This window comes from Erinaceus europaeus, chromosome 15 (assembly GCF_950295315.1).
Source record: "Erinaceus europaeus chromosome 15, mEriEur2.1, whole genome shotgun sequence".
NCBI classification, from domain to species: domain Eukaryota; kingdom Metazoa; phylum Chordata; class Mammalia; order Eulipotyphla; family Erinaceidae; genus Erinaceus; species Erinaceus europaeus.
The window spans coordinates 69,868,264-69,888,081 of record NC_080176.1 but is presented as its reverse complement, the minus strand read 5'-3'; positions in this window follow the sequence as shown (position 1 = coordinate 69,888,081).

Genomic DNA, 19,818 nt, shown 5'->3' with positions numbered 1-19,818 from the left:
GAGAGTAGAATGATATAGCCTCAATTCAGAGAGTGGGGCACTTCTTACCATTGGTAGTTCATAGTGAGTATATAGTCCTGAAGAAGTCCATAAGAGGGCTGCCTGATGGAAGTGACCAGTGATGATGGAGAGAGGGGTCTATTAGAAGGGTAGGTCCATTAAATCTATGAAGATCCAAAAATTCCCCAGGTGATGGAGTGAATTGGTAGTGACCAAAAAGGCCATTATTAAGTAAGCCAGTCTCTTGCCCTTTTCCAGCTTTTGTTGTCCCTTCTTTGCCTGACAAACTTAAGCTTTCTCCCAGTTGTTATTGAGTGTTATTGGTTGTATTAAATTGATATTAATTTTATGGGGTCTGGCCTCATGTTAGGGAGGAAACGCACTTGGTATTTTAGTGGAGTCTAAGTTAACCTCAAGTTTTACTTCATTTACTTGTTTGGTGATTCTACTAAAGGTTGTCATAGAGACAATAATTGTCCTTTAGTGGATCATTTTCTTTGCCAGTACATCTCTCTGCCAACTGTATAAACAGTGTTTCTTCTAAGGAGTATCAGGAGGTGATAATGATGCTGATGCCATCAAAAGTGATAGAGAGATGTTTCTTTCTTTTATATAATTAGTCGAGTAGATAAAGTGATTGAGGGAAGTGAAGTAGGGAGTAGGAGAAGAAGGTGTCTAAGTCTAAGTAATACATATTTGATTAGAAAATTTATGGTGGGAGTCGGGCAGTAGCGCAGTAGGTTAAACACATGTGGTACAAAGTGCAAGGACTGGCGTAAGGATCCCAGTTCAAGCCCCTCTCAAGTTCAAGCGACTTCCAGGGGAGTCACTTCACAGGCAGTGAAGCAGGTCTACAGGTGTCTATCTTCCTCTTCCCCTCCTCTCTCCATTTCTCTCTGTCCTATCGAACAACGATGACAATAATAACTACAATGATAAAACAACAAGGGCAACAAAAGAGAATAAATAAATACATAAATAAATATTTTTTTTAAAAAGAAAGAAAATTTATGGTGCCTTTTTTAGACCTTTCTACTAGATTGTTGAGCTTATTAGGTCTAATCACTGAGGAATATTAAGGTCTTTTATTTTGACATATATTGTTGCCCCTAATTTGTGAATAGGTGTATACATGTACTCAGTCCCCTAGGCTATATCTAGGGTCTGTAACTTTGCTAGAGAAAGCACCATCTGAAGTAGAACTAGATAAGTCTTATGTGTTAGGAAAGGTCTCACCAGATTATTGAGATTGGAAAGTTGACCTCTCGAGCTTGGTATCTCTGGATCAAATATGAAGCAAAAAGACAGAGGCAGTATAACATGGCGTGGTGGCACTGATGGCATTGATTTAGGTGAGGTCAACAGAGGCAGTATAACAAGGTAAGGGATCCAGAGGAAAGGAATACAGGCAAAATACCAGAAGCTCCAGGACTGAGAGAAATACAGATTTTAAAGAGAATGGGGTAGGTGAAGTTTGTTTTTCTTCAAAACTCCCACCATTGAGATTTACCTTACTATACTTGACCTCACCAAGCTTCAAGTCATTTAATGATATCTACTAACAATAACTTAAAAACTGACAGAATCAAATGATGCTGATCCATCTGGTCTAAGGTTTCCCCTGCCTAAATTTTGATCTTACATCCATCCTCTGTATACCTGTTTTCTGGCTCCAAAGTAAATCAAATTGTAAACATCCTTAAGTAGGAGCCCTTCCCCCTTATGTTGTAGCTCAGAATCTGCAGCAGACATTACCTTCACCCCACTCTTACTAATCTACTACCCACTGCACCAACAGACAGCAGCACCTGTAACTCTGCCTGATGTTTTTCTCAGCTGACACCTGGACCTGGTCAAAAGTGCCAGACATTGCAAATCTTCTTTATTCTGCTATAATTCGCAAATATGTTCAACTATAATAACTGCCACGTTCTTCACAAACACTATATGTAAACATATTGTAAGCACAGTAGCCTTAATGCTTATTGTAAAAGTAGAACTTACATGCTTGAGACACCAGGTTCAATCTCTGGCAACACCATCTGCCAAATGTGGATGCTTCTTTTCTTTCTCTCTTTTTCATACAAAAGTACAAATAAATAATTTTTTAATTTATAAAATGCAATGTATCATAAAGACCTTACCATTTTTCTTCATGTATATAAACTCATGTCTTTCCTGTGATTTACCTACTCATTTTATTTCATTTTTCAGGCACTTTATTGAGAATTCATACGTCTTGTTAGAAGATGGATTTGGTTATGGCGTAATGATTATGCAAAAGACTTTCATGCTTTAGGTTAGAAGGTTTCAAGTCCAGTCCCCAACACCACCATAAGCCAATAGCTGAGCAGTGCTCTAGTCTTTCTATTTTTTTTTTTTTGCCTCCAGGTTTATTTCTGGGACTCAGTGTGATACTACAAATCCACTGCTTCTAGCAGCCATTTATTCCACTTATATTGGCTACGACAGAGAGAACTTGAGAGGGGAAGAAGTGAAGGAGGCATCTCACCTGCAGGTGTGATGCTAAGGCTCAAAACCAGATTCCTGTGCTGGTCCTTGAACTTAGTACTCTGTGTGCTTAACCAGGTGCACCACCACCACCCCAGTCTTTCTGTGTGTGTGTGTGTCTCATTAAAATACACATATAATTTTATAAAGATGGGCTTTCGCTATCTATAAAACCCTTCATAATGCATTATTGTATTACATTTCATTCTATTACATAATAATGCATTATTACAGATATATTTGATATGACCAAAAGCTAGATCTGCATAAGCAGTACACTAGTTACACAGTAAGGGCAAAATATTTTAAGTCAATTCCTTACTGATAAGTTTGAGGCTTCTATTTTTTTTTCTTTTGTCCTCCAGGGTTAACGCTAGGGCTCAGTGCTAGCACTACAAATCTATCTCTCCAAGTGGCCATTTCTTTCCTTGTTTTATTTCCCCACTTTATTAGATAGGACACAGAGACATTGAGAGAGGAGAGGGTAATAGAGAGGGAGAGATAAAGACAGACCTGCTTCACTGCTTGTGAAGTGTCCCACCTACAAGTGGGAAGCAGGGGCTAGAACCCAGATCCTTGCATGGGTCCTTGTGCATAGTAGTATGTGCACTTACTTAGTGTGCCACTGCCCGGCCCTAAGGCTTCTCCTTCTTACAATTAAAATAATTGACTTTTTCATACATTTTATTGTTTTTCTAGGAGAAAAATTACAATTCAATGAGCAGATGGAAGTACCTTTGCTGATTATCACACAGAATGACTGTATAATTCACAATCTCAAAAGAAAGTAAGAGACTGTCTGTTTTCTGACACCGTCATCTATATGGCTGGTCTTTTAATCATCTTCACAATATCATATTTCAGTATTGTGTAATAGTTCAACCTTTTAGCTCAGATTTCTTCCTCAATTTGAGGAAACTTTAGTGACAAAGCTGGTGTAATTTTACCACTTTTCTCCTTTCCCCACACACTTCCTTGTTGAAGTTATTCATCTTTCCTCTTATTGAATTGACAGACTTCAGTGTAATTTGAAGATAAAGAATCCTCTGAGATGTATTACTCAAACATATACCTTACCTAATCCCTTTCTGTTCTTAAATGGAGTCTGATGATATAAGATTTTCTTTCTTCAGGCTGGGGGCATGGATTGACCTGCCAATGACCATGTCCAGTAGAGAAGCAATTACAGAAGCCAGAACTCTCCCCTTCTGTACCCCAAAAAAACTTTGGTCCATACTCCCAGAGGGATAAACAATAGGGAAGCTTCTAATGGAAGGGATGGGACATAGAACTCTGGTGGTGGGAACTGTATGTAATTACACTCCAAACCCCCCCCCCAACTCTTCATCTGTACTACTCCAGCCTTTAGGTTCATGATCAGTAAACAACTTGTTTGGCTTTATGTGTTAACCCTCTTTTCAGCCACCAGGTTCCAGATGCTAGCATGATGCCAACCAGAATTCCCTGGACAGATGACCCCACCAATGTATCCTAGAGCTCTAATTTCCCAGAGCTCTGCCCCACTAGGGAAAGAGAGAGGCAGCCTGGGAGTATGGATCCACCATTCAAAGCCCAGGTTCAGCGGGGAAGCAATTACAGAAGCCAGACCTTCTACCTTCTGCATCTCACAATGACCTTGGGTCCATACTTCCAGAGGGTTAAAGAATAGGAAAGCTATCAAGGGAGGGGATGGGATACGAAGTTCTGGTGGTGGGAATTGTGTGGAGTTGAACCCCTCTTTTTTTTTTTTTTTTAATCAGGTTTTTTTTTTTTTTTAATTTTCTTTTTTTTTTTTAATTTTTTATTTAAGAAAGGATTAGTGAACAAAAGCATAAGGTAGGAGGGGTACAACTCCACACAATTCCCACCACCCAATCCCCATAACCCACCCCCTCCCCTGATAGCTTTCCCATTCTCTATCCCTCTGGGAGCATGGACCCAGGGTCGTTGAGGGATGCAGAAGGTAGAAGGTCTGGCTTCTGTAATTGCTTCCCCGCTGAACATGGGCGTTGACTGGTCGGTCCATACCCCCAGTCTGCCTCTCTCTTTCCCTAGTAGGGTGTGACTCTGGGGAAGCTGAGTTCCAGGACACATTGGTGGGGTCTTCAATCCAGGGAAGCCTAGCCAGCATCCTGGTGGCATCTGGAACCTGGTGATTGAAAAGAGAGTTAACATATGAAGCCAAACAATTTGTTGAGCAATCATGGATCCCAAGCTTGGAATAGTGGAGAGGAAGTGTTAGGGAGGTACTCACTGCAAACTCTAGTGTAGTCCTGCTTTCAGGTATATATTTTGCAGTAGTTTATGGATACGTGTGCACATAAGCTCTCTCTCACAGAAACTGGTGTATATCTAGGTTATGGGACTTTGTTAGAAAGTGAACTACCTGAGATGAAATTAGAGTGTACTATTAAAGGAAAGGTCTCACCCGAGTAATGAAGCTGAAGGGTTGTCATTCCACACGTGAAGTCTCTGGATACATTCTGAGGTGAAGCATGTTGAGGTAGCAATCGTTGCTTTGGTTAGGTTGTGATCGGCAGATGCAATGTTATTTGGTTTGGATTGGGAGATGCATACGGGAAAGTGGGCCCTATCCAAGGGTTCCAGGACTGGGGGAAGTAGGGGTTCTATAGTGAAGATGTGAGGTTCCTGCTGTCTTAGGGTTCAAAAAGACACTCAATAGTTAATATTATCATCACATTATTTGTTAATTGGGTTAACTTTGAAAAGTCCCTTTGTTATGGTTTGCTGGACAGTACCCAGTATCTTGTATATAGCTGTGCTATTGGAAGCTTCTAATCTACTTGGTCTAGGCTTTTGAGAGAGTCCGCATATCAAATACATAGCCTATATATTAAAAAGATTCAGTTTGTCTTTTGAGAAACTTTGAGACATACAATTGATTTCCCCCTCTCATATTAATTAGCTACTGATTTATATGTCTACATTTTGCTAGGAGTGTACATAAACACCATTCCCACCACCAAAGGACTGTGACCCATCCCTCCCGCCCACTCCCACCCCCCACTGGCCCAGGAAGCTACATGCCTACCCCTCACCACTGGGTTTTTACTTTGGTGCCCTACTTACAATTTGATCAGGTCCTGCTTTTAGTTTCCCTTTCAGATCTTCTTAGTCAGCTTCTATTGATGAGTGGGATCATCCCATACTCATCTTTATCTTTCTGACTTAGTTCACTTAACATAATTCCTTCTAGCTGTGTCCAAGATGGGTCAGAGAAGGTGGGTTCATTGTTCTTGATAGCTGCATAGTATTCCATTGTGTATATATACCACAGCTTTCTCAGCCACTCATCTGTTGTTGGGCACCTGGGTTGCTTCCAGGTTTTAGCTATTATGAATTGTGCTGCTATGAACATAGGAGTACACACCTCTTTTTGGTTGGGTGTTATGGAGTCCTTGGGGTATAACCCCAGGAGAGGAATTATTGGGTCATATGGAAGGTCCATGTCTAGCCTTCTGAGAGTTTTCCAGACTGCTCTCCACAGAGGCTGTACCAATTTACATTCCCACCAGCAGCCTGGGAGTATGGATCCACCATTCAAAGCCCAGGTTCAGCGGGGAAGCAATTACAGAAGCCAGACCTTCTACCTTCTGCATCTCACAATGACCTTGGGTCCATACTTCCAGAGGGTTAAAGAATAGGAAAGCTATCAAGGGAGGGGATGGGATACGAAGTTCTGGTGGTGGGAATTGTGTGGAGTTGAACCCCTCTTATCCTATGGTATTGTCAGTGTTCCCTTTTTAGAGAGAAAGAAAGAAAGAGAGAGAAGAAGAAAGAGAGGGAGGAAGGAAGGAAGAAATTAAACTCCAAATACAATTATACCCCTTACTGTCTTATAAATAAATGTTAAATCACAAATAAAAATAAAACATTTAAAAAATAGTAATATATTTTGTTTCTTGGGGATCAAGGATATCATGCAAATGACTTCCATGCCTAAGGCTCTGAGGTCCCAGACTCAGTTATCCCCAGCACCAACATAAACCCAAACTGAGCATGGTTGTAGTCTATCTGCATCTTTCTCTCTGTATCTCTCTCATTAAAATAAATAAAATCTTTTTTAAAGTGAGGCTTTAAAATATTTTAGTGCTTTAGTTTTTGTTTGACTTTATTGCAATCACTTATTAATTTTTGAATTGCTTTATTAGAGAAACAATGATTTAGAATTATCATATGGGCCTCAGTCTTCCTTGTGCTTATAGATATGTAAATAAATTCAAACTTTTTGGAAGACATGCTGGAGATACCTCATCTCACTAACTTATCCATCTTTTCTTTTTCTGATTTCTGGCCTAGGTATAGGGAATAGAAGGGTCTTTCCTATCTTAGTATTATAAAAATATTGGCTTAAATTTTATCTAGTTAATTTGTAGATTCATCATTACATTGCATTGAAAAAACCTTTCATCTAACCAGGACTTAATTTAGGTAAAATACATGACCTAGAAATTTAACTATTTTAAGATCATTTAATATTAACAAAGTTTAATTTGATAATTTTAATAATTCATGTGCTGCTTCAGTGTCACTAAATATTTCTAAATGTTGGTATGCTTCTAGTTCTGCTTCTGGGATCCCTTCTGTTACATTGCTTGATGTTGTGGTCTATTTACATGGTCATTCTGTTACATTGGTTTGGTCTCACTCCCCCTGCCTCCGGGAGATTTTGATTTAGTCCTTGCTAGTTCACGCTTTTTCCTTCTCCCTGCCCCCTATCCTACGAACTTCCTTGGTTCCTGACTCTTCCACGGGAGGAGAGAGAGGCAGGACAGAATTGGGTTGTGATTAGATTAGATTGGTTTTTTGAACCATTTGCTCGTTAATAAAGAAATACTGCTTCTCTGCTCAGCCATGAGTCCCTGGTTGTCTGTCTCCCGCCAGTGAAGCTAGCCTGGCATAGTAGCGCCCTGAACATTGACTGACATATGGCGCAACAACGTGGGACCTAACCTGCCCATCCCCCAGATAAGTGAAGATGTTTGGCTACCTATCCACTATGGGCTGCTTTTCTACTTATGGAGAGATTTCCAAAAGCCTCTACTCTTTCTTCATGAAACAGTTTCTCTGTCTCTGGAACATTTCGCTATGGGCCACACTTTGGTTTCTGCCCACTGTTGGCCCGCCGGAGCCTGCTCGCCATCACGAGGTGCAGGGCATTGGGCGCAGGCTCCCTCCGCGCTGCTCGGTCGCCGGAACAGGGTGGCGGGCATGGTGGGCAGAGCTGCAGCCCATCCTGGCCCCTGCCCCCGTGGTGCCTTGGCCTGCACCTTCTGCATGGCTGGCCCCCCGCCCTCCTGCTATGATGTCTGGGCAGATCCCGGACCACCCGGAGACCGTGGGCTCCCTGCCGGGACTGGGCCCCCTAGCTGAGATCCCCAGCTCGGCTCTGATGGCAGAGGAGCTAGAATACATAGACATCCATGCAGTGATTGTACACCTGAAATTCCTGGAAGTGAAGTTTTGCAAGAGGCCACCTCTGGATAATGCACCCCCCGAACAACTAAGACAGTACAGATCTAAATTCGTGTTTAAACAAGTAGAACCTGAAATGGAATTGGCGTATTGCACCAAAGTAAAAGACTCTGGGGTGGGTGGGTGGGGAGAATACAGGTCCATGAAGGATGATAAATGACATAGTGGGGGTGTATTGTTAAATGGGAAACTGGGGAATGTTATGCATGTACAAACTATTGTATTTACTGTTGAATGTAAAACATTAATTCCCCAATAAAGAAATAAATTAAAAATTAAAATAAATAAATAAATAAATTCATGTTTAAAATGGCATGTCTTCATAACAAAAGTTTTTCTCATTGTGTATTGAAAACCATGTTTATGTGTGTGTTTGAAGTTTGGTAAACATTAACTTTAAGGTTAAAAATGTAACTTTAAGGCTAAATTCTTACCAAGCAAAGTTAAATGAAAAATGTTTTCAACATAATTCTCATAACAGTAAAATTAACTTACATTTAAAGTCTGAGGTAAAAATTAGTTAAAAATCAATATATTTTAACTAATTTGGCCTAAAAAACCTGCGCACACTTAGGCTGTGGCTCCATCTTATACAGGTGTAACAAAAGGTTAGAAAAAAAGACATTATTGATATGTAAAGCTCTCAAATACCTTCTCATTTAGAAGAAGAACCAGCCCAGGCATAAGATAGATTGCACAATGGTTATGCTAATGATTCTCATGCCTGAGGCTCTAACAATGGTTCTTTGCCTTACCATATTTTATTGCGCTTAAATTGGTTAAGCAGCCTTAAAATGAAATGAGAAAGACCTTCCAAATTTATAAAGATAGTTAAACCAATTATAATCATTGAGTTATCAATAATGGTAAACTTCTAACCTGCTACAAGTTTTGTTTTACAAGTAAGTGAATTGCAGCTGTCAAGTTCTCTACAGAAAAGCGGAATTCCAGTGGCTGACCTTCCTCATGCAACATTTCACCCCCTGGCATTTCTTCCATGGACATCTGCTTTGAACTGGCACTTCTATCGGACTTACTGGTACACAACTTTTTTGCTGGGTTTCTCAAAGACTGACTGCAGACAGCTGCCTTGGGTCTCTATAGGCCATACCCCCCCTTGCTAGGTAATGCCCACAGAGGCAGGAAACGCCCGTTGAGGCAAGAAATGCCCCAGAATCAAGAGAAGCCCACAGAGGCAGGAAATGTCCTTTAGCTTGATAAGCCTTGCCCACAGAGGCAAGAAATGCCCCCCTCAGGCCTTCCCTTGGCATCACACTGGTTATTGTTGCTTGCTTACTTGTTCCTGCATGTTTGTGCCAGTTTTTTTTTTTTAATGCCTGTACAATATAGGTTTCTGTTCACCCCATACTCCTGATACTATGATCAATTAGTTAAAAAGAAAAGGGGGAATTGTTGGTATGCTTCTAGTTCTGCTTCTGGGATCCCTTCTGTTACATTGCTTGATGTTGTGGTCTATTTACATGGTCATTCTGTTACATTGGTTTGGTCTCACTCCCCCTGCCTCCAGGAGATTTTTACTTAGTCCTTGCTAGTTTGCGCTTCTTCCTTCTCCCTGCCCCCTATCCTACGAACTTCCTTGGTTCTTGACTCTTCTGCGGGAGGAGAGAGAGGCAGGACAGAATTGAGTTGTGATTAGATTAGATTGGTTTTTTGAACCATTTGCTCGTTAATAAAGAAATATTGCTTCTCTGCTCAGCCATGAGTCCCTGGTTGTCTGTCTCCCGCCAGTGAAGCTAGCCTGGCATAGTAGCGCCCTGAACGTCGACTGACATCTAAAAATATTATTCCCCTCACCAATTGATTTGAAATACAATCTTTATGACATAATGACTTTAAAATGTATCTCAGTTCTTTTCTGGATTATATATTATGTCTTCTTAAATATGAAACTTAATAGTTTTACTCATTACTCCACTTCAGTTAATCTTCTTAAAAGTACAAGCTATACTTAAATTACAACAGTGATTTTAAAGATTATTGAATCAATTGATTAATTCTCACTTTTTATCAATTACATGCATTTTTTAATTAAAATAAGTTCAGTAACGCCTCCTCTTAGTCTCAGTGAGACATATATGAGGTAGCATCCTTCAGATTCAAGACATCAGATCATGCTGACTCTGAGCAAGTATAGTGCAGTCATTCGTTTCAAGACTCCTGGTATGCTTTATAATTGGTTCATCCATTTAAACTCTTTCATTTGCTTTTACTTGTACTTTTCCTCATTCATCCTCATCTGCCCAGAAGTCCAGACTTTTCCATCACTGTCCTCATGCATGAATAATCTCATTACCTTCATCTTTTCTTATATATCTCCCCCTCCAACACCCCTTTTCCTTAACTCCAGTATGCAGCATTGTTTCAAAACAAAGTGAAAGAGATATCTAAGTTGTACAAGGACCCAGGTTCAAACTTTCTAGTCCCCACATGTGGTGGGAAGACTCATGAGCAGTGAATTAGTACTGCAGGTATCTCTCTTTTTCACTACCTCTCTATCTCCCCCTCTCCATTTCAGCTTGTCACTATCCAATAAATCCAACAAATGAGTGAATAATAATTTAAAAGAAAGAGCCTTAGGAAACAGTCTTGTATTAGTCTCCCACTTTATTGACAGTGAGCATTTCTTTTTTTCTCTCTTCTTTCTTTTTTTTTTTCTTTGTTACCTTTACTTATTGGATAGAGACAACCAGAAACCAAGAGGGAAGGGGGTGATAGAAAGAAAGAGAGACACTGCTTTACCACTTGTAAAACTTTCCCCCTGCAGATGGGTAGTGGGGGCTCAAACCCAGGTCCTTTCCCATTGTAACATGTACACTCAATCACCACCACCTGGCCCCCTAGTCTCCCATTTTGTTAAGAACTCTGACTACCATCTCAACTGAAAATTCAAGCCAGTATCCTTGTTCTAGAGCAGAAGTATGTCCCTTCCCACCATCCCTGCATTGAAAGGTAATGTAATTGAAGTTCTTATCCCTGGAAACAAGATTTCCCAGATTCTGCAAAACATTACTTCTTTTTGTTTGGACCATGAAGGCTAGTGAATGCAAAGAATCAACATCTGACTATATTTAAGGAACTAGTATTCCTCCATTAGATTCCTTTTGCATAATTCACATAATGAATTAGTGGCTCTCCTTTATTAATGAAAGAAAAATATGGACTATTTATAAGCTAGAAAGTTTGAGATTGGTAAAACTAATGTAACCATAAGATAGAGTTACTATCACAATAGCTAATACAGGATAAATAAATTAGATAAATGTCAAGCATTATCTCATCAAATTCCCCCCATGAATTGCGTGGACACCCCTTGGATAGCACCAGTGGAACTACATGAATGGAGTAGTACTTTGTGTTCTCTCTGTATCTCTCTCTCTTTGTCTCTCTCTCTTTCTCACTATTCCAAAGAAAATGCATAATAAAGAAGAATAATTGTAGACTGGCAAGCAGCTCAGTGATATGCATAGATATCAGTCCCTGGGCCCCAAGTTCATTACCTAGCCCAACAAAAAATAAAATTAAAAAAAATTCAACCTTAACTTTAGTGAGTTTCAAACATCCTCAGTAGAAGGGAAGGGTCTTCTCAATGTAGCAAGCACCTCCGCTAACAGTGACCTGCCAGAGATGCATGTTCACAGCTGCAAGACTGCACAGTGTCAGGGAAATAGTTGGTTGTAAGATCCACCAGCAGTTTTGTTGGTAGGCTGGAAATATTGAGAAAAACATTAAAATGGACCCTCTAAACACAGAGAAGAATTATCATATATACCCTAAGCAAAAATCATTATTTCTGACTTAGAACTTGTACAGAAGAGAAGAAAGGAGCAGGGAAACCCAAGTCTTCCTTGAGGATGCCTTACCCCTCCTGGCCCTGCCAAGAACTTGCAAGGAATCTTTAGGCCAATCACTACAATTTTATGATCTGTCTGTCACTGATTACCCAGGTAGCATCATTAATGCGCCCCAAGATACATTGTCATCTTAGAATGCAGAGAGGACATCAGACATGTGCATTCTAACAATACAATCATGGAGGCAATTTATTTTGAACATTACTTTGGAGTGAGGCCTTTATGCAACCAGAGATTTAATAACTACATGGATAGGAGACTGCGTTTTTCACTTAGGTTGATCAGACACAGGGAGATTTCCCATTATGGAGAGGAGTCTGGAGTCAGGCTGAGGTTTTCCTTGCAGAGATTAAAAAGACAGATGGCAAGATGCTGTGCTCAGGGGAGAGGTTTTTATAATCAATAAATTAGAATTTTTTCCTCAGTCTAGCAATGAAGTTTGGGTTCTAGGCACAGACTCAAATCCTATGTTGCCACAAAATTCTATTATTTTAATTTCCAAAGGATCATAAAACCCTGAATTCCAGGGTCTATATACATCAAATATTTTAATATCTGTCATTGGTGTCTAATTCCATTGCAGACATGTTTCATATGGAGATCTATATAGTGAAGAATGAAACTCCCACAACAATGATAATGGCTTTCTTTGATTTTGTCCTTGAGCCTTTTTTTTCAATTCTATTTCCTTTTTTATTTTTTTATTATTATCTTTATTTATTGGACAGAGACAGCCAGAAATAAAGAGGGGAGGGTGATAGAGAGGGAGAGAGACAGAGAGAGACACCTGCAGCCCTATTCCACCACTCATGAAGCTTTCCCCCTGCAGGTGGGTACTAGGGGCTTGAACCCATGTCCTTGCACATTGTTATACATGCGTTCAACCAGGTGTGCAATCACTCAGCCCCCTTGTCCTTGAGTCTTAACATGCATTAGAATACACTGAAACACATTGAACTTGACAGCCTTCTGGAGTGTGTCCATCTAGATAGTGACTGGCAATTTGTCCACTTGTGTGGCTCTGGTTTGGGCATAAAATATTTTTGGACATAAAGTCTGCTTGTTCACTGATAGCCACAAACTATCCAATCATATCAAGTATTTTACAGTTTTATTTTTGTGTATTTTTGAGTATCAACAGTTTTGGCAAAAAAATCTCAACCCACATTTGTCAATATAATCAAAGAGGTTGAAATGTTCCCTTTCTGGGTTGGCAGAATGCCCCAAGGATTCATTTGATGTGATTAGCAAAAGGAATGTGAGACTCTCTGAAAATGTGGCATATTAGCTGAGACGTGAAGACATTCTCAGTTTTTAGAAACCAATGCACTGGTTTAGCTAAGTCACAAGGGGAACCTCATCTGAGATAAAGTAACACCAGGGGCCAGGTGATGGCACATCACATTGAGCACATATTACCATGTTCAAGCACCAGGGTTCAAATCCTCACTCCCCACCAGATGGAAAAATCTTCACTGGAAATGAAGCAGGACTTCAGGTGTCTCTCTATCTCCCTCTCTGCTCTCAGTTTCTCTCTGTCCTGTCAAATAAAATAGAAGAGGGGAAAAAATATAAAGAAAAAAATGGCTGCCAGAAGTGATGGGTACATAGTGCTGGCACCAAGTCTTAGAAATAACCTGATGATGAAAAAGAGAGAGAGAGAGAGAGAGAGAGAAGGAAGGAAGAAGGGATGGAAGGAGGAAAGATAAAAGGAAGTAAGGGGAGAGAGAAGGAAGAAAGAAAGAAACTAAAGAGAGAGAGAAAGAAAGGAAGAATGAAAATAATTTTTTAGTTTTACTCATCAGTTCAACAAGTACCACTACATACCAGATTCTAGATGACTGAAGAAAGATAGAGTCACTGGCCATAGATGCTCAAAGTCTGGTTGGGAGAGATATTATAAATATCTCCCAAATGCTTAGGAATTAAACAGCAATGAAGGAAGGTGAGACACATTAATATGTTAAAAAGATCTTTTACCAGAACTACAAAATCGTGAGGAAAAATGCATACTACAGAAATGAGTAAGTACAGGTTTTGAATAAAGATGGAATTAGGATGGGCAAAGAAAAGGAAGTGGATAATCCCACTTGGGCAAATAATGGATAAAGCAAGTGTCAGAGAAGTGAGAATCTTGACAAAGCCAAAGAAAATAGACCCATAAGACACCATAAAGTACTTAATGAAATAGTTTCTACTTTTACCTAGATACCCTCCTCAACTACTTCCCTCAGTCACTCCAAAGCTAACCTTGTCAGACAAAGTAAGGGTTACAAAAGCTGGATAAGGGCAAGAGACTGGCATACTTTAATGATAACTCTTTAGTCACTATCAGACCACCCCATCAGCTGGGGTTCTTGTCAGGGAGTCCTGGGATTCCCACACAGACTTGATGGACCTAGACCTCAAATAGATCCTTCTCTCCACTATCACGATCATTTCAATCAGGAACAACATAATGGACCCCTTTGTGGGCCCCCATAGTACCTTGCCCTCAGTGTGGATCAACAATGGTAGAGAATGTTCCATCCTCCGAAGGGAGGTTGGATAACCTACTCTATCCACCACATGAGGAGGATGGGTCTTAAAATTGATGCAACTTGGAACATTCCTACTCATGACCACAGAATGATAGCTCAGACCTACAGGGATGCAGAGGTTACATAGGCTCCTATGCTGAATCTGGGCCCCAGATCAAATCAATGGGATTTACAGTCAACAATATTTATACACGTTTCCCATAATTGGGAGCTACTTTCTTCCCTGATCCAGGATTCTAGCCCTTTTTCCAGCCATGGTATCATCTCCCCAGAAGATAACTTGGGTCCACCTGTGTATCAGATGCCAGGCCCAGGCAAAAACTAGTGAAGTCATGGGCCCCTTGGAACATACCTAAAATAGACCTACTAGCTTTTTCCAAAATGGAGACCCCAAATCTTCATCTGTGATATCCTTGTCTTTAGGTTCATGATTAGTCAACAATTTGTTCTGCTTTGTATCTTAATTTCTTTTCAACTGCCAGGTTCAAGATGATACCATGATGCCAATATGACTTCCCTGGGCAGACAACCCCACCAATGTGTCCTGGAGCCCCACTTCCCCAGAGCTCTGACCCACTAGGGAAAGAAAGAGACAAGCTGGGAGTATGGATCAACTTGCCAATGCCCAACTGCTTCAGCGGGGAAGCAGTTACAGAAGCCAGAAGCCAGAAGCCAGAAGCCAGAAGCCAGAAGCCAAACCTTCCACCTTCTGCACCCCATAATGACCTTGGGTCCATACTCCAGAGGGTTAAAGAATAGGAAAACTATCAGGGGAGGGAATGGGTTACAGAGTTCTGGTGGTGGGAATTGTGTGAACCGTAACCCTCTTATCCTATGGTCTTGTCAGTGTTTCCATTTTATAAATAAAAATAAAAAATAAAGACCTGTAGCTTCATCATTAATATTCCTGCTACTTCTTTCATAATCCTGGGGTTCAGGATTTAGAATCCCATGAATATCAATTTATGTAAAACCTGGACATGTTATCAAAAGTCATCTTATCCATACTCTTTCCTCCCGAGTCTCCTGTCCTTTTGGTTCTGAGTTCACAAGGCAAGTTTTCTCTGGCTTTATCTAACCAATAAAGCCTTCATCTAATTGTTACAAGAGGAGGCAAATGAAAATGACCCCATTACATGATCAAGCAGCCAGTCAAAAACATATCTTACTGTGATGGCACTGAACCTTTGGTGGTGGGTTCAATGAAATATACATATATACAGAGGCAAAGGCACACGGTGGAGGCACACGTAGTTGACCACATATGTCACCATGCACAAGTACTCGGTTTTGAGCGTCTGCTCTTTTCCTGCAGGGGATAAGCTTCACGAGTGGTAGAACAATGCTGCATGTGTACTATGTAGAGTTGTTATACTCCTATAACAGCTCTACATAGCATCTCAATATGCTGACATAGCTTTGAGAGGCTGTAATGATAAAGAATTGTAGCTTCCCCACATAAAGTCCAGTAGGACTGGAGGCCTCATACAAAAAGGAGAAACATGGGCCAAGAGACAGACACACAGAGAGAGAAAATGATGGAAAGACACACAGGACATAGGCCTGTGATGGGTGTGATGCACCTACAAGCCAGTGAACACTTGAGGCTACAAAAAGCTTGGAGAGAGGCCTGAAGCAGATCCTTCCTTCCAAGGGTAGAGACAGCTCATCAGGTAGGATTCATGCTTTTTCATGCATCCAGGATTAAGCCCTGACATTACAGAGAAATGTCATGGAAGTAGGAGAAGCTACAGTGTCATTCTCTCTCTCTCTCTCACTTTCTCTCTCTCTCTCTCTCTCTCTCTCTCTCACACACACACACACACACACTGTCTTTCTTGCTCTGAATAAATAAAATTGGCCTGGGAATAGTGAAGTCAAGTATATGCAAGGTCCCAGCTCTGAAATAAATATCCCTCCCTCCCTAGAATCTTCAGAGGGATTGGGACCCCACCAACACCTTGATTTGAATTCGAACCTGACAGAATCATGGAACAATGTCAGGCTAGCACGGGGGTGCCTCTTCCCGGGTACATACTCTCTCAGTTGGAGAGAACTTGGCCAGAGCCAGCCTGGGCTGCTACTCACTCAGTGATGTGAAGGAGATGACTCAGGAACCAAACACATAGTGGTGAGGCAATGCAAAATCTTTATTGACCAGGGAGCCAAGGCTTTTAAAGGTTAGACCTGGAAGTGGAAAGTCAGAAATGGAAATGGTTAGGAAAAGGGTGGAGAAAGGCAAAAGGGGCTGGAAAGGTAGGAACTTCTTTAGCAACTGTTACGAGGGTTTCAACTGGTAGGATTAATAATACCCTGGAGGCAGGGAGGGTCTTGAGGGTAGAAAGAAGATAGAACAAAGGAATGGAATGGGTGAGGGTTTTTCAGGCAAAACGATGATAGGCCATAGTGTCAGAAATGCAGGGTGGGGCAGGGGGAGCTGGCTTATTGTTTTAAAGAATGCCAGGCTCCTGGAGGCAGAAAAATGCAGGGTGAGTTGTGAGGCTCCTCACAATTTCTCGATAGGACAAAAATTAATTTCTCTTGCTCTATGCCAGACAGTGTGATACCTTGTTACAGTAATCCCAGTAAACTAAAACATCACCTTCTGGAATTTCTTTAAAATGACCTATAGATGGCAAGCGAGAGCAAGTCATTTTGTGTGAGTAATTTTTTTTTTTTTTACCATATTAATGTTGTAAGTAGTTCTTTTCTGTAAACAGTGAATAATCTCCTGTGTCTATCTATCTATCTATCTATCTATCTATCTATCTATCTGTCTGTCTGTCTATCTTTATCTCTCATACACATCACTGGGTTAAATTCCATTCCTGTTCCTTTATTTCCTTATTTTTGCTGCATATTACTGCTAGAAGAAAAAAGGGGGGTGGTAGTTCTTCTGCAAGCCATTATACTCTGCAGATATCTAGTACCAGATTGATTACTGAATAAAAGAATCACGTCACCAACACATCTATGATGCCAGAACTGAATTCTATCCATTGCATGGCTCTCTCCTCCATTTCCTCTAATTTTTCCTCATTCAACCATCCTTGACTACTTTCCAGTTTCTAGCAAAGGCTGCTGGAGCTTTGACTAATTTCCTTAGGTTATAGAATTTTCCCAGAAACTCAGAAGTTGATCTGCTTAATAATGTATTCAGTTTTTCCCTAAAGAATGGTATTATTTTCCATCTCTATGAAAGTGAGCTTTGAAATATTTCCTCTCCTATTTAAAAAGAAGCATTAGCCAGTTTTCATTGAATATTAAGAGAGAGGGAGATAAAATGCTACTCTGATTTTCAACACAGTGAAATATTTTCTCCAAGTAACCAGAAATAGTGGTGGAAAATCTTTTCCTTTCAGACAATATTAGAGCATAATTGGTAAAAAGCCTTCAATTATGGAGAAGGCCTTATAAGAACTAGTCCTCCTCTCAACAAAGCTCTAATCCATTCGGATTTATGTGACTCTATTAGCTGGAGTCTTTCTATTTAGTTAATATAAATGCTTTTTTTAAAGGCTTGCATACAGTTATTTCCTAAGAATGTCTCTGGCTATTTCCCCTGCTCATCATAAAATTTACATGGAATAACATTTTTCACCTTAACACTGTCTTCTAGAAAAAGTGCAGTGCTGGTAAATGTCAGTGGAACTCTGCAAATTGAGCTTAAGACTGCTCGTCAGCACAGGAGAACTGATGGGCCAAATTAGCTTAAATAATTGGGCATCATGAGAAGTGAATTATTAAATCCAAAACAATCTTTAAGATAATCCATCCCTTTTTCACATCTAATAAAGACACTTGACTTTGAACAGTGCTAAACAGGCTATAAACTCTAAGATACTCAATTTGAAGTGCTAGGGTGGACAAATCCTAGAACTGACTACTGACCACTGATTTTCTATAACCTCATAAAAAAGTAACCTCACCCTTCTTCATTGTCATTCTCAGTCTAAGAGATAGAATGATAACACCTAACTAGATTCCTAAAGTGATGCAATAGTAGAATGCATGAGGAAAACATAATGCAACAAGTCTCTCCAGGCTTTTGAAAAACTAATTTTGTATACATACACCCCAAAATTGTGATACAAACTACTTACAATGATAAAGTCTACATGCAAATATATAGAACATATCCAGCCACATTAATACATTTGCTGCAAAACTATATCATCTTAGCCTTCTCATCAAGACAATAATCCCTACAAAACCCTTCAAGGATGGTCCCTCTTCTATGGAATAAACATCACCAATGAAGAGGAGCTCTCTCTCTTAGAGGAAGAGCCACCCTACATAATAACAGTTCCCGTTATGAGAAAGTTGGACTTGTGTTAATTTTCCATGTTCTAAATCTGTGATCTAGTGCAGGAGTTGGATTTCAATGCTGACTCTCCTGGCCAAAATGGCCCCCTTCATCATCTCTCTTTGAGAGATGGAAAGGGATAGCAAAACATTGTTCTACCATCTGTGAAGCTCCCTTTCTATTTCAAGGGGCTGGGGGCTGGAGGTGGGAGAGATAGCATAATGGTTATGCAAACAGATTCTCATGGCTGAGGCTCCAAGGCCCCAGGTTCAATTGCCTGCACCACTGAAAGCCAGAGCTGAGAAGTACTCTGGTAAAAAATAAATAAATGTCTGTGTGGGAATCCTAGGATTCTCTGACTAGGGTCCTGGGAGATGAGGTGGCCTGGCAGTAAGCCAAAGAGCTATCATTAGAGTATGACAGTCTCTTGCCCTTATCCAGCTTTTACAGTTCTTACTTCATCTGACAAGGTTAGCCTTGGAGTGATTGAGGAAAGTGAAATAAGAGGTAGATGAGGAGAGTATCTTGGTCTAAGTTGCAACTATTTGATTAAGTACCTAGACGTCTAATAGATCCCTCTCTCCACTGTCACTGGTCATCTCCATAAGGAACAACATAGTGGACCTCTATAAGACCTTACCCTCAATGTGAATCAACAATGGTAGGGACTGCCCCATTCTTGAAAGGGAGATTGGACCAAAATCCTTTACCACTCGAGGAAGATGGGTCTAGCAATAGGTGCAGCCTAGAACATTCCTAGCTATGACCACAGAGCAAGCTCAGACCTATAGAAATGAAGAAGTTACATAAACTCCTGCACTGAATATGGACCCCAGATCAAATTGATGGAGTTCACAATTAATGGTATTTATATACTTTTCCCATATTTGGGAGTTACTCTCTTCCCTGAACCAGCTTTGTAGTCCTATTTTCAATCCTGACACTATCTCCTTAGGTAATACCTTTGGCCCACCTGCATGTTAGCTCCCAGGCACGGGCAAAAATCAGTAAAGTCATGGGCCCCTTTGAATATACATAAATAGACCTACTAACTTTTTTCCAAAATGGAAACCCCAAATCTCATCTGGTATTT